This window comes from Cervus elaphus, chromosome X (assembly GCF_910594005.1).
Source record: "Cervus elaphus chromosome X, mCerEla1.1, whole genome shotgun sequence".
NCBI lineage: Eukaryota > Metazoa > Chordata > Mammalia > Artiodactyla > Cervidae > Cervus > Cervus elaphus.
The window spans coordinates 159,284,165-159,296,868 of record NC_057848.1 but is presented as its reverse complement, the minus strand read 5'-3'; the positions used below and the strand labels follow the sequence as shown (position 1 = coordinate 159,296,868).

Here is a 12,704-nt window from a genome sequence, read left to right as displayed (position 1 = left end):
CACATGCTGCAGACCAGCTAAGCCCCTGTGCCACAACTACTGAGCCCATGTCTAGAGCCCATGCTCTGCAACAAGAGGGGCCACCACAATGAGAAGCCTGCGTACTGCAAGCAGAGAGTAGCCCCTGCTCATCGCACCTAAAGAAAGCCTGTGCAGGGCACTCTCCGACATAAATCACAGCAAGATCCTCTATGATCCACCTCCCAGAGTAATGGAAATAAAAACAAAGGTGAACAGATGGGAACTGGCTGAACTTGAAAGCTTGTTGTGCAATGAAGGAAACTAAGCAAGTGAGAGGACAGCCCTCAGAATGGGAGGAAATAATAGCAAAACAACTGACAATCTCCAAAATATACAAGCAGTTCATGCAGCTCAATACCAGAAAAATAAACAACCCAATCAAACAGTGGGCAGAAGACCTAAACAGACATTTCTCCAAGGGAAGACCTACAGATGACTAATGAAACACATGAAAAGATGCTCAACATCGCTCATTATTAGAGAAATGCAAATCAAAACCACCATGAGCTATGAACTCATACCAGTCAGAATGGCCATCATCGAAAAGTCTACTAACAATGAATGCTGGAGAGGGTGTGAAGAAGTGGGAACCCACTGTTGGAGGGAATGCAAACTGATACAACCACTGTGGAGAACAGTATGGTGATTCCTTAGAAAACTAGGAATAAAACCAGCATACAACCCAGGAATCCCACTACTGGGCATATGCCCTGAGAAAACCAGAATTGAAAAAGACACGTGTACCCCAATGTTCACTGCAGCACTGTTTACAATAGCTAGGACATGGAAGCAACCTACATGTCCATGGGCAGAGGAATGGATAAGGAAGCTGTGGTACATATACACCATGGAATATTACTCATTTATAAAAAGCATTTGAGTCAGTTCTAATCAGGTGGATGGACTCAGAGCCTATTGTACACAGTGAAGTAAGAAAGAAAGACAAATACCATATATTAATGTATATATATGGACTCTAGAAAGATGGTACCCACGGTCGTATGTGCAGGGCAGCAAAGGAGCATACACGCTAAGTAGCTTCAGTCGTGTCTGACTCTGTGTGACCCTAGGGACTGTAGCTTACCAGGCTCCTCTGTCCATGGGATTCTCCAGGCAAGAATACTGGAGTGGATTGCCATTCCCTCCTCCAGGGGAGCTTCCTGACCCAGGGATCATAGCTGTATCTCTCATGTCTCCTACCTTGGCAGGCAGATTCTTTACCACTAGCACCACCTGGATCTTACCTACAGGGCAGCAGACGAGACACAGAAGTAAAGAACAGACTTTTGGACTCAGTGGGAGGAGAGGGTGGAATGATTTGAGAGAACAGCTTTGAGACAGATACATTACCATATGTAAAAGATAGCCAGTGGGAGTTTGAAGTATGAAGAAGGGCATCCAAAGCAGGTGCTCTGGGACAACCTAGAGGGATGGGGTGGGGAGGGAGCGGGGTTCAGGACGGGGGAGTTCAGGATGGGGGGGGGACACATGTATACCTGTGGTCCATTCATGTTGATGTATGACAGAAACCGTCACAATATTGTGAAGTAATTATCCTCCAATTAAATAAATTTTTAAAAACCTGGGCAGCAACAAAGACCCAGTGCAGTCATAAATAAATAAATAATACCTTAAAAAATTAAAAACCTAAAATGAAAATAGAAATGTTAGTTGTTGCTATTAGTTTTACATGACAGTCTCAATGCTTAATTGTATGTTACCCTGTGAAAATAAAAGGATAAAATAAGATGTTATCCACAGCATATAAGTAGATTAACCAATTGCACCACTGGAGCTCCTATACGCAGCACAAAAATACAGGCTACAGTTTTATAGATCCATCAGTGGGTGAAATGTTCTGCTTTTGTAAATTACACAGGTAACTGAAGTGTTATTCTTTTTTTTTTTTCTTTTCTTTTTCTGGCTGCACTGTGGGGCTTGCAGTATCTCACTTCCCTGACCATGGATTGAACTTGGGGCCACAGCAGGGCAAGCCCAGAATCGTAACCACTAGATCATCAGGGAATTCCCTGAAGTATTATTCTTTTAAAGGGCAAAATAATTTTAACCTGTTTGATGGGAAATTTTTCAGTATTTATTATATGCTTGGGGGTCAGCCGACAAGTTATACTGTGCATAAAAATACATGAGCTTCACGAAAGGGAGCTTCATAAAAGGAAAGAGAATTAAGCGGTTGGATATGCAGGGACTCAGGCCCCCCCACCAGACCTGCTGGCTCGGGGTCTTGTGTGGTACCAAGACCCCCGGGGATTAGAATGGACCTCAAGAGCTGAGAGAAGGAACTGGCAACCCACTCCAGTATTCTTGCCTGGGAAGTCCCATGGACAGAGGAGGCTGGTGGGCTACAGTCCGTGGGGTGGCAGAGTTGGACACAACCGAGCGAGCACGCAGGAGTTGACGGCGCTGCACCAATGCACTGCTGCGCTCAGGGCAACAGAACTTTCTGGTGCTTTTTCTTCTTCCTGTAGCATCCTCAGCGGACACTGGCTTTCCAGTTGTAAGTGCCTCTAGTTGTCACCCGTTGCCCACTCCCCTTCCCACAGGCCCAAATTAAGAGGAACCAAGTTCCCAGGGGGACAATGAATAATCCTGCTAAATCAGATCTTTCTCACAGCACATTTCAGAGTGTGCGCTCTACCAACCACAGAGGCAAGGCTCTCTGAGGACCACGTTACATTTTCACGAGCTTTCTCTGAGGTTCTCGGGCGGCATCTAAGGCCTGATGTGCCCACCCTGAAGGCTGTGAAGTCTGGATGATGTGTTTATGCACATAAACCTAAATAACAAAAATCATTTAAATGGTAAAGAGAGCATCGAACCATACTAAGTCTTTAAAGCCTATTTTAGGTGCATGGAGTCAATATTACACAAGAATGAGCAATATCCATCTATTTTGCGATTACAGCAGTTGATGGCAAGTAAGTCAAACCCTCAGCTGACCTTGCCAGTCTCAGGAGGTTGTGCGCTGCTACTGTGCTCGCATCCCAGTGGCAGAAGCTCCTATAAGTAGAAGTGCTAACTTACACAAAGTGACAAGACTCAATGTGTCATATCCAAAAATTTAAAAGCTTTTCTTTTAGGAGATAAAGCAGGTATTTGTACTCATTGTGCTTTCAGATGCCCCGTTATAACCAAGATGGTTTTGCACAATCAAAATAATGTTAGAGTGCTAGAAATTCAATAGCATATCTACTAAAACTCGAATGATACAGAGATTATCATGGCCCCTGCGCAAGGATGACACACAAATTTGGAGAAGTGTTCCATATGTTTTACAATTTTGAGCATTAAAAAATAATATAATATTATGAATAGGATTCACAGAATATTTTTAAAGTTTACCAAAAGAAAACAAGCTTACATCCAACTTGCAACTTTTTATTTGCCTTCTTGACTGCTTAAGGTATTAAAAAGTATGGAGAAGGAAATGGCAACCCACTCCAGTATTCTTGCCTGGAAAAGTCCATGGACAGAGGAGTCTGGCGGGCTGCAGTCCATGGGATTACATGACTGAGCATGTGTGCATGAGGGTGGAGGGAACTGGGTTGGTAGCAATAAAGACCTTTAAAACTGCTGATGCCAAATCACCACACACAGAAAAATTTAATTGGCCCAGGGTGGAGTCCTGGGCATAGGATTTTTAGAAACTCCCCGACTCCTTTGGTGGACCGCCACCATTGTGAAGCACTGGGCCCTGAACAAAGAGGCCCCAGGGAAAGTCAGACTGCTTTGGGCAAGATATTCTAGTACGGGGCGCTCAGCTGATTCCATGTTTCTTAACGTCAATCCGTGTCCCAAGTGTTAACTGATTTTCAGAGAGGCCATTCTAACATAGATACTACTCTAATTGTTTTCAAAGTTTTTAAAAATTTTCTAAGTAACGGAAATTCTCTGAAGGTCCAGTGGTTGGGACTCCACTGCAGGGGCAGAGGCTCAATCCCTGAATGGGGAAATAAGGTCTCCCAAACCCTATGGTGCGACTAAATAATAATTATAATGATAATAAAATCTACAGTATCTTCGGATTTCAGGTTGAATATGGCAGATTAAGTATATCCATTTATCTCTACTCTGTCCACAAAACCCCATGAAATGACAGTAAAGGAACAAAAAGAAGAGACATGTTCTTCTTGACAAAACAGGGGATCAGGTAACAGCAGCCAAGTGGGGACAAGGACATTTTAATGCTTCAGAACCTTGGAAAGCTCAGGGATTCTAAGCTACCTCTGAAGGTTGAGGACAAATTGATATCAGAGTGGGCATCTAGCCTGCCTGATACAGTTTAAAACAAAACGAAGAAAGAGCAGTATAAGCACATTATGAGTTATAGAAGCAAACAGATGAAACCGCTAAGGATTTAAAATGGTTGATTCTGGCAAGTGGGAACTGGGATGGGAAAAAGAAATCCTGGGTTTTGCTCTTCTGAGAGCCTTGTGTCATTTGGCCTTTAAAATTAAATTCTGAAAGCAATCATCCTTCAATTAAAAAATAAATTTAAAAAACAACAAAAAAGATAATACTAAGTATATACAAAACTTAGATTTTTTTAAAAGCTGCTGTTGAAACGCGTTTGGGAGTAAGGTATGCAAATACTGTAGATAAGAGTGTAAAATTGTAAAATCTTTCCAGGTGACAGGTGGGCAATATGGATCAAAAATGTCAGTGTGTGGAACATTTAGTCCAGCGTTTTCACTCTTGGAATTTGTCTTGAGGAAGTAATTGGACAACCACTGCTTTGAGTATAAAATAGAAACATTGGAAACTATCTACACGCCCTACACCAGAATTTTGATTTGAACAAGTGATGGCTCCTCCATGCAGTGAAATTATATGCAAATACTTTAAATGATGGATTGCACACATCCCAGACGGTCAAAGATTCTAAAAGCCTGAAAACAACGAGTTGCTGGGCATGTGAAACGGCGAAATGTTGATATAGTGCCATTGAGTGTGTACTGGTACACTGTCTTTGGAGAAAAAGCAAAAATTGGCAAAACATAAATGAAAAGTTAACTATACACTTTGATCAGCAATTCTCATAGGGAGTCTAAAATGACTCCCATGAACTGTAGAGTGCATGGAATTCTCCAGGCCAGAATACTGGAGTGTGTAGCTGTTCTCCAGGGGATCTTCGCGACCCAGGAATCGAACCCAGGTCTCCGGCATGGAAGGTGGCTTTTTTACCAGCTGAGCTACCAGGGAAGCCTGAGACCTTCTATGGATTGTTACAAACATTACATCCTGGGGAGGGAAGGAGGAGAACAGAAAAACACACCTACCTACATAGGTTTACGAACTACCTCCATAACTTTATGAACAAAGAAAACAAACCTATATGAATAATGCAACTATGAAAGTTGACTACCTCTAACTCCAGTAGTAATAACTGTGGACTAGGAACAACAACAAAAAAAAACCGTGGCTCACATGATAAACAATTCGCGGGCAATGCAGGAGACCTGGGTTCGATATCTGGGTTGGGCAGATGCCAGAAAAGGGGAAGGCTAACCACTCCAGTCATGGCATCTGGTCCCATCACTTCATGGGAAATAGATGGGGAAACAGTGGAAGCAGTGTCAGACTTTATTTTGGGGGGGCTCCAAAATCACTGCACATGGTGATTGCAGCCATGAAATTAAAAGACGCTTACTCCTTGGAAGGAAAGTTATGACCAACCTAGATAGCATATTAAAAAGCAGAGACATTACTTTGCCAACAAAGGTCCGTCTAGTCAAGGCTATGGTTTTGCCAGTGGTCATGTATGGATGTGAGAGATGGACTGTGAAGAACGCTGAGCGCCGAAGAATTGATGCTTTTGAACTGTGGTGTTGGAGAAGACTCTTGAGAGTCCCTTGGACTGCAAGGAGATCCAGCCAGTCCATCCTAAAGGAGATCAGTCCTGGGTGTTCATTGGAACGACTGATGCTGAAGCTGAAACTTCAATACTTTGGCCACCTCATGCGAAGAGTTGACTCATTAGAAAAGACCCTGATGCTGGGAGGGATCGGGGGCAGGAGGAGAAGGGGACGACAGACGATGAGATGGCTGGATGGCACCACCGACTCGATGGACATGGGTTTGAGTAAGCTCCGTGAGTTGGTGATCGATAGGGAGGCCTGGCGTGCTGCGATTCACGCGGTCGCAAAGAGTCGGACACGACTGAACTGAACTGAACCACTCTAACAGTCTGGCCAGGAAAATTCCACAGACTGCATAGAACATGGGGTCGCAAAAAGTCGGACATGATGAACCGACTCTCATTTCTAAGTCAGTAAAGACCAAACCTGCAATGATAAACACAGAAAACCTCAAAAGTCTAAAGGAATCAACCAGAACCAGTTATTTTCAACTTCTACTTTTCAACACAAAATTGTTGGTCTTGTTTGACCTCACAAGACCTCCAAAAATTTGCGGTCAAGCAACGGTTCTTTCTTGGTTCTACTTCACTTAGTCTACACGGCAGTACCGGAGACTAAGCTCAAGCAGAAGCAAGAAAGAGTGCAAGTACCCCGCTCCGGCTGGGGACGTACCGATAGGGGGAAGTTGACTCCTAATACACTGAGGATGAGAAAAAAATAAAACGGTAAGTCCCGGCGAAGAGGTTGTAGCACATCTTTTCACATTAGTGGACGAAGGCTCATTCTTCAAAATACTATGTTTAAAGGAAATCTACGATAAATTCAAATAATAAATTGAACATATCGCGCGCAGTGCATTCTGGTTATGCAAATTAAGGCTGAGTCCCCGCCCCCGAGATTCGCGCCTTTCCCGCCCCAGCTCTCGCGAAGCCTGCTTCCAGTCCCTTGTTCCCAGGCCCCTGACTCCATGTCTTCTCCTTGACGCCCTGGGTCTGATTTCTTTCGAATAAAGGATTTTCTTGACGGCTGAAGAAAATGATATAGGAGTGCTGCATTTGACACAGAGAAGCTTCACTATAATGTCAAATGAAACAGAGTGTCCTGAGTGCACAGTCTTGCCAAACTATTTGCGACCCCTTGGACTGTAGCCCTCCAGGCTCCTGTGTCCATGGAATTCTCCAGGCAAGAATAATGCAGTGGGTAGCCATTCCCTTCTCCAGGAGATTCTTAGGCAGGAGTGCACCTCGGTCTCCCATATTGTAGGCGGAGTCTTCACTATCTAAGCCACCAGAGTGACTCTAATAGGTAATTAAAAAAAAAAAAAAGGTGTCTACCAATATAGGAGGAGCTGTTTCCATCCCTGAGGAGCCTGGACGGCTACAGTCCAAGGTGTCGCAGATAGTCTGAGCACGACTGAGTGGGTTCAGCAGTCTATTTCTTTCGACATTATAGTGAACCTTCTCTGTGTGAAATACAGCACCCATATATCATTATCTTAAGCCGTCAAGAAAAGCCTTATTCAAAAGAAATCAGACCCAGAGTGTCGAGGAGGAGAAAACATGGAGACAGGGGCTTGGAAACGAGTGACTGGAAGCTGGCTTCACGGGAGCTGGGGCGAGAAAGGCGTGAATCTCGGGGCGGGGACTCAGCATTCATTTTCATAACCAGAATGCACTGCGCGCAATGTAGTTTTCATTTATTATTTAAATTTATCATTTTTTAAAAAACATAGTATTTCGAAGAATGTGCCTTCATGCCCTTCTGGGAAAACATCTGCTGCAAACTCTTGACCCGGACTTACCCTTGACGTTCCTCAGCCTGTGTTAGGCGTGAGCGTTCCCTCATCAGGGCATCCCCTGTATGTTCACAGGCTCTGTGGGGTGTTTTTACTCTTGTCCTTGCTTCTACCCGAGCTGAGTCTTTGGTCTTGTACTGAGGATTCGGTAGGTACGCCCAAGTAAGGATTAGACAAGCTTCCGATTATTTATGAAGTCCTTGTTAGGTTGAACAAGGCCACTATTGTTGTGTGGAACAGAATTTGAAAAATTGCGGGCTTTGGGCAGTTTTTCTATGCCTCCAGCAGTTAAGAGATTTATGTGTGTTTATCATGGGAAAGCGTGTTCTTGATGTTTAGTCAGTAAGATTTTCATAATCCTGAGTGGGTTTTCCCTGAGATTGTTTTTGTTTTTTGATTCCGGGAAAGATTGAAGACAGGAGGAGAAAGAGAAAACATTGACTCATTATAGAGCACCCACCTTCTCGGTGGACATGCGTTTGAACAAGCCCCGGGAGAGCTGTTCAGAGACGACTGAGCAAAGGAACTGGACAATTTTTCCGACCCAGGGATGAAACCAGCTCCTCATATATTGGTAGACACCTTTTTTTTTTTTTTTTAATTACCTATTAGAGTCACTCTGGTGGCTTAGATAGTGAAGACTCCGCCTACAATATGGGAGACCGAGGTGCACTCCTGCCTAAGAATCTCCTGGAGAAAGGAATGGCTACCCACTGCATTATTCTTGCCTGGAGAATTCCATGGACACAGGAGCCTGGAGGGCTACAGTCCAAGGGGTCGCAAATAGTTTGGCAAGACTGTGCACTCAGGACACTCTGTTTCATTTGACATTATAGTGAAGCTTCTCTGTGTCAAATGCAGCACTCCTATATCATTTTCTTCAGCCGTCAAGAAAATCCTTTATTCGAAAGAAATCAGACCCAGGGCGTCAAGGAGAAGACATGGAGTCAGGGGCCTGGGAACAAGGGACTGGAAGCAGGCTTCGCGAGAGCTGGGGCGGGAAAGGCGCGAATCTCGGGGGCGGGGACTCAGCCTTAATTTGCATAACCAGAATGCACTGCGCGCGATATGTTCAATTTATTATTTGAATTTATCGTAGATTTCCTTTAAACATAGTATTTTGAAGAATGAGCCTTCGTCCGCTAATGTGAAAAGATCTGCTACAACCTCTTCGCCGGGACTTACCGTTTTTATTTTTTTCTCATCCTCAGTGTATTAGGAGTCAACTTCCCCCTGTCAGTACGAGCCCAGGCTGAATGAGGTACCCATGCTCCCTTTCTTGCTTCTGCTTGAGCTTAGTCTTAGACTAAGTCAAGCAGAATCAAGAAAGTAAATTTTACTTTACCCACCAATTTTTGGAGGTCTTGTGAAGTCAAACAAGACCAATAATTTTGTGTTGAAAAGTAGAGCTTGGAAAATAACTGATTTCAGTCGATTATTTTAGACTTTTGAAGCTTTCTCTGTTTATCATTACAGGTCTGGTTGTTGGTTAGTGGGAGATGAAAGTCGGTTAATTGTGTCCGACGTTTTGCGGCCCCATGTTCTATGCAGTCTGTGGAATTTGCCAGGCCAGAATACTGGAGTCGTTAGCCTTCCCTTTTTCTGGCATCTGTCCAACCCTGAGGCCCTCTGTATTATGCAGTCCGTGGAATTTTCCTGGCCAGAATGTTAGAGTTCTAGGTTCAGTTCAGTTCAGTCGCTCAGTCGTGTCCGACTCTTTGCGACCGCGTGAATCGCAGCACGCCAGGCCTCCCTATCGATCACCAACTCACGGAGTTTACTCAAACCCATGTCCATCGAGTCGGTGGTGCCATCCAGCCATCTCATCGTCTGTCGTCCCCTTCTCCTCCTGCCCCCGATCCCTCCCAGCATCAGGGTCTTTTCTAATGAGTCAACTCTTCGCATGAGGTGGCCAAAGTATTGAAGTTTCAGCTTCAGCATCAGTCGTTCCAATGAACACCCAGGACTGATCTCCTTTAGGATGGACTGGCTGGATCTCCTTGCAGTCCAAGGGACTCTCAAGAGTCTTCTCCAACACCACAGTTCAAAAGCATCAATTCTTCGGCGCTCAGCGTTCTTCACAGTCCATCTCTCACATCCATACATGACCACTGGCAAAACCATAGCCTTGACTAGACGGACCTTTGTTGGCAAAGTAATGTCTCTGCTTTTTAATATGCTATCTAGGTTGGTCATAACTTTCCTTCCAAGGAGTAAGCGTCTTTTAATTTCATGGCTGCAATCACCATGTGCAGTGATTTTGGAGCCCCCCCAAAATAAAGTCTGACACTGCTTCCACTGTTTCCCCATCTATTTCCCATGAAGTGATGGGACCAGATGCCATGACTGGAGTGGTTAGCCTTCCCCTTTTCTGGCATCTGCCCAACCCAGATATCGAACCCAGGTCTCCTGCATTGCCCGCAAATTGTTTATCATGTGAGCCACGGTTTTTTTTTGTTGTTGTTCCTAGTCCACAGTTATTACTACTGGAGTTAGAGGTAGTCAACTTTCATAGTTGCATTATTCATATAGGTTTGTTTTCTTTGTTCATAAAGTTATGGAGGTAGTTCGTAAACCTATGTAGGTAGGTGTGTTTTTCTGTTCTCCTCCTTCCCTCCCCAGGATGTAATGTTTGTAACAATCCATAGAAGGTCTCAGGCTTCCCTGGTAGCTCAGCTGGTAAAAAAGCCACCTTCCATGCCGGAGACCTGGGTTTGATTCCTGGGTCGCGAAGATCCCCTGGAGAAGAGAACAGCTACACACTCCAGTATTCTGGCCTGGAGAATTCCATGCACTCTACAGTTCATGGGAGTCATTTTAGACTCCCTATGAGAATTGCTGATCAAAGTGTATAGTTAACTTTTCATTTATGTTTTGCCAATTTTTGCTTTTTCTCCAAAGACAGTGTACCAGTACACACTCAATGGCACTATATCAACATTTCGCCGTTTCACATGCCCAGCAACTCGTTGTTTTCAGGCTTTTAGAATCTTTGACCGTCTGGGATGTGTGCAATCCATCATTTAAAGTATTTGCATATAATTTCACTGCATGGAGGAGCCATCACTTGTTCAAATCAAAATTCTGGTGTAGGGCGTGTAGATAGTTTCCAATGTTTCTATTTTATACTCAAAGCAGTGGTTGTCCAATTACTTCCTCAAGACAAATTCCAAGAGTGAAAACGCTGGACTAAATGTTCCACACACTGACATTTTTGATCCATATTGCCCACCTGTCACCTGGAAAGATTTTACAATTTTACACTCTTATCTACAGTATTTGCATACCTTACTCCCAAACGCGTTTCAACAGCAGCTTTTAAAAAAATCTAAGTTTTGTATATACTTAGTATTATCTTTTTTGTTGTTTTTTAAATTTATTTTTTAATTGAAGGATGATTGCTTTCAGAATTTAATTTTAAAGGCCAAATGACACAAGGCTCTCAGAAGAGCAAAACCCAGGATTTCTTTTTCCCATCCCAGTTCCCACTTGCCAGAATCAACCATTTTAAATCCTTAGCGGTTTCATCTGTTTGCTTCTATAACTCATAATGTGCTTATACTGCTCTTTCTTCGTTTTGTTTTAAACTGTATCAGGCAGGCTAGATGCCCACTCTGATATCAATTTGTCCTCAACCTTCAGAGGTAGCTTAGAATCCCTGAGCTTTCCAAGGTTCTGAAGCATTAAAATGTCCTTGTCCCCACTTGGCTGCTGTTACCTGATCCCCTGTTTTGTCAAGAAGAACATGTCTCTTCTTTTTGTTCCTTTACTGTCATTTCATGGGGTTTTGTGGACAGAGTAGAGATAAATGGATATACTTAATCTGCCATATTCAACCTGAAATCCGAAGATACTGTAGATTTTATTATCATTATAATTATTATTTAGTCGCACCATAGGGTTTGGGAGACCTTATTTCCCCATTCAGGGATTGAGCCTCTGCCCCTGCAGTGGAGTCCCAACGACTGGACCATCAAGAATTCCCATTACTTTTATTTATTTATTTATTTATTTTTTTATTAGTTGGAGGCTAATTACTTCACAACATTTCAGTGGGTTTTGTCTTACATTGATATGAATCAGCCATAGAGTTACACTCCCATTACTTTTAGAAAATTTTTAAAAACTTTGAAAACAATTAGAGTAGTATCTATGTTAGAAAGACCTCTCCCAAAATCGGTTAACACTTGGGACACGGATTGACGTTAAGAAACATGGAATCAGCTGAGCGCCCTCTACTGGAATATCTTGCCCAAAGCAGTCTGACTTTTCCTGGGGCCCACTTTGTTCAAGGCCCAGTGCTTCACAATGGTGGCGGTCCACCAAAGGAGTCGGGGAGTTTCTAAAAATCCTATGCCCAGGACTCCACCCTGGGCCAATTAAATTTTTCTGTGTGTGGTGATTGGACATCAGCATTTTTAAAGGTCTTACGTGGTTCTGGAGTGCAGAGTCACTGTTCTCAGCTAAGCAGCTCACTGGTTTAGCCCGTTTATAACAGCATGGCAATATTTGGACCATAATCTATCCCGTGTTCTTGTTATGCAGTTACTTTTGTGTGTTGTCTAGATTCTGAATAGTGCCTGTTTTCATGCTTTAATTTCATGAGCATGTCTTCTGTTAATCTGAGTAAGGAAGCACACAGAGGCATTAACATAGTATTGACGTGCCACACTCATTTGGCAGAGGCATAGGATTTAGCTCAGTCCTAACAGCACATTTATACTCTGCGGGAAGTCACCATGACAAAGTGAAAAGTGGTGCTCGCTTCGGCAGCACATATACTAAAATTGAAAGTGAAAAGTGTCCAGTGATGTGGCCATTCTGCTGTATCTAGATTTTTGCATTGCTGGAGTGCAGTAATGGTGGAGAATATTACAGTCTTAGTGACTATGATTGTGATTATAATGTGGATACTTGAGTCGTAGTCACCAAAACCCTCCATTATTATGAATTGATCCAATGTCTATATGGGGTCACAAGGAGTGGGACACGACTGAGCACACACGGAT

The 12,704-nt window shown here is 43.4% G+C and overlaps 1 non-coding gene across 1 annotated transcript; it reads left to right on the top strand.

Annotated features, from left to right (window-relative positions):
- The first annotated feature begins 3,208 nt into the window (after positions 1 to 3,208).
- On the top strand, positions 3,209 to 3,315 carry LOC122691038. Its single transcript, XR_006340287.1, has one exon. It is a non-coding gene; the product is annotated as a U6 spliceosomal RNA (small nuclear RNA).
- The last annotated feature ends 9,389 nt before the right edge of the window (positions 3,316 to 12,704 follow it).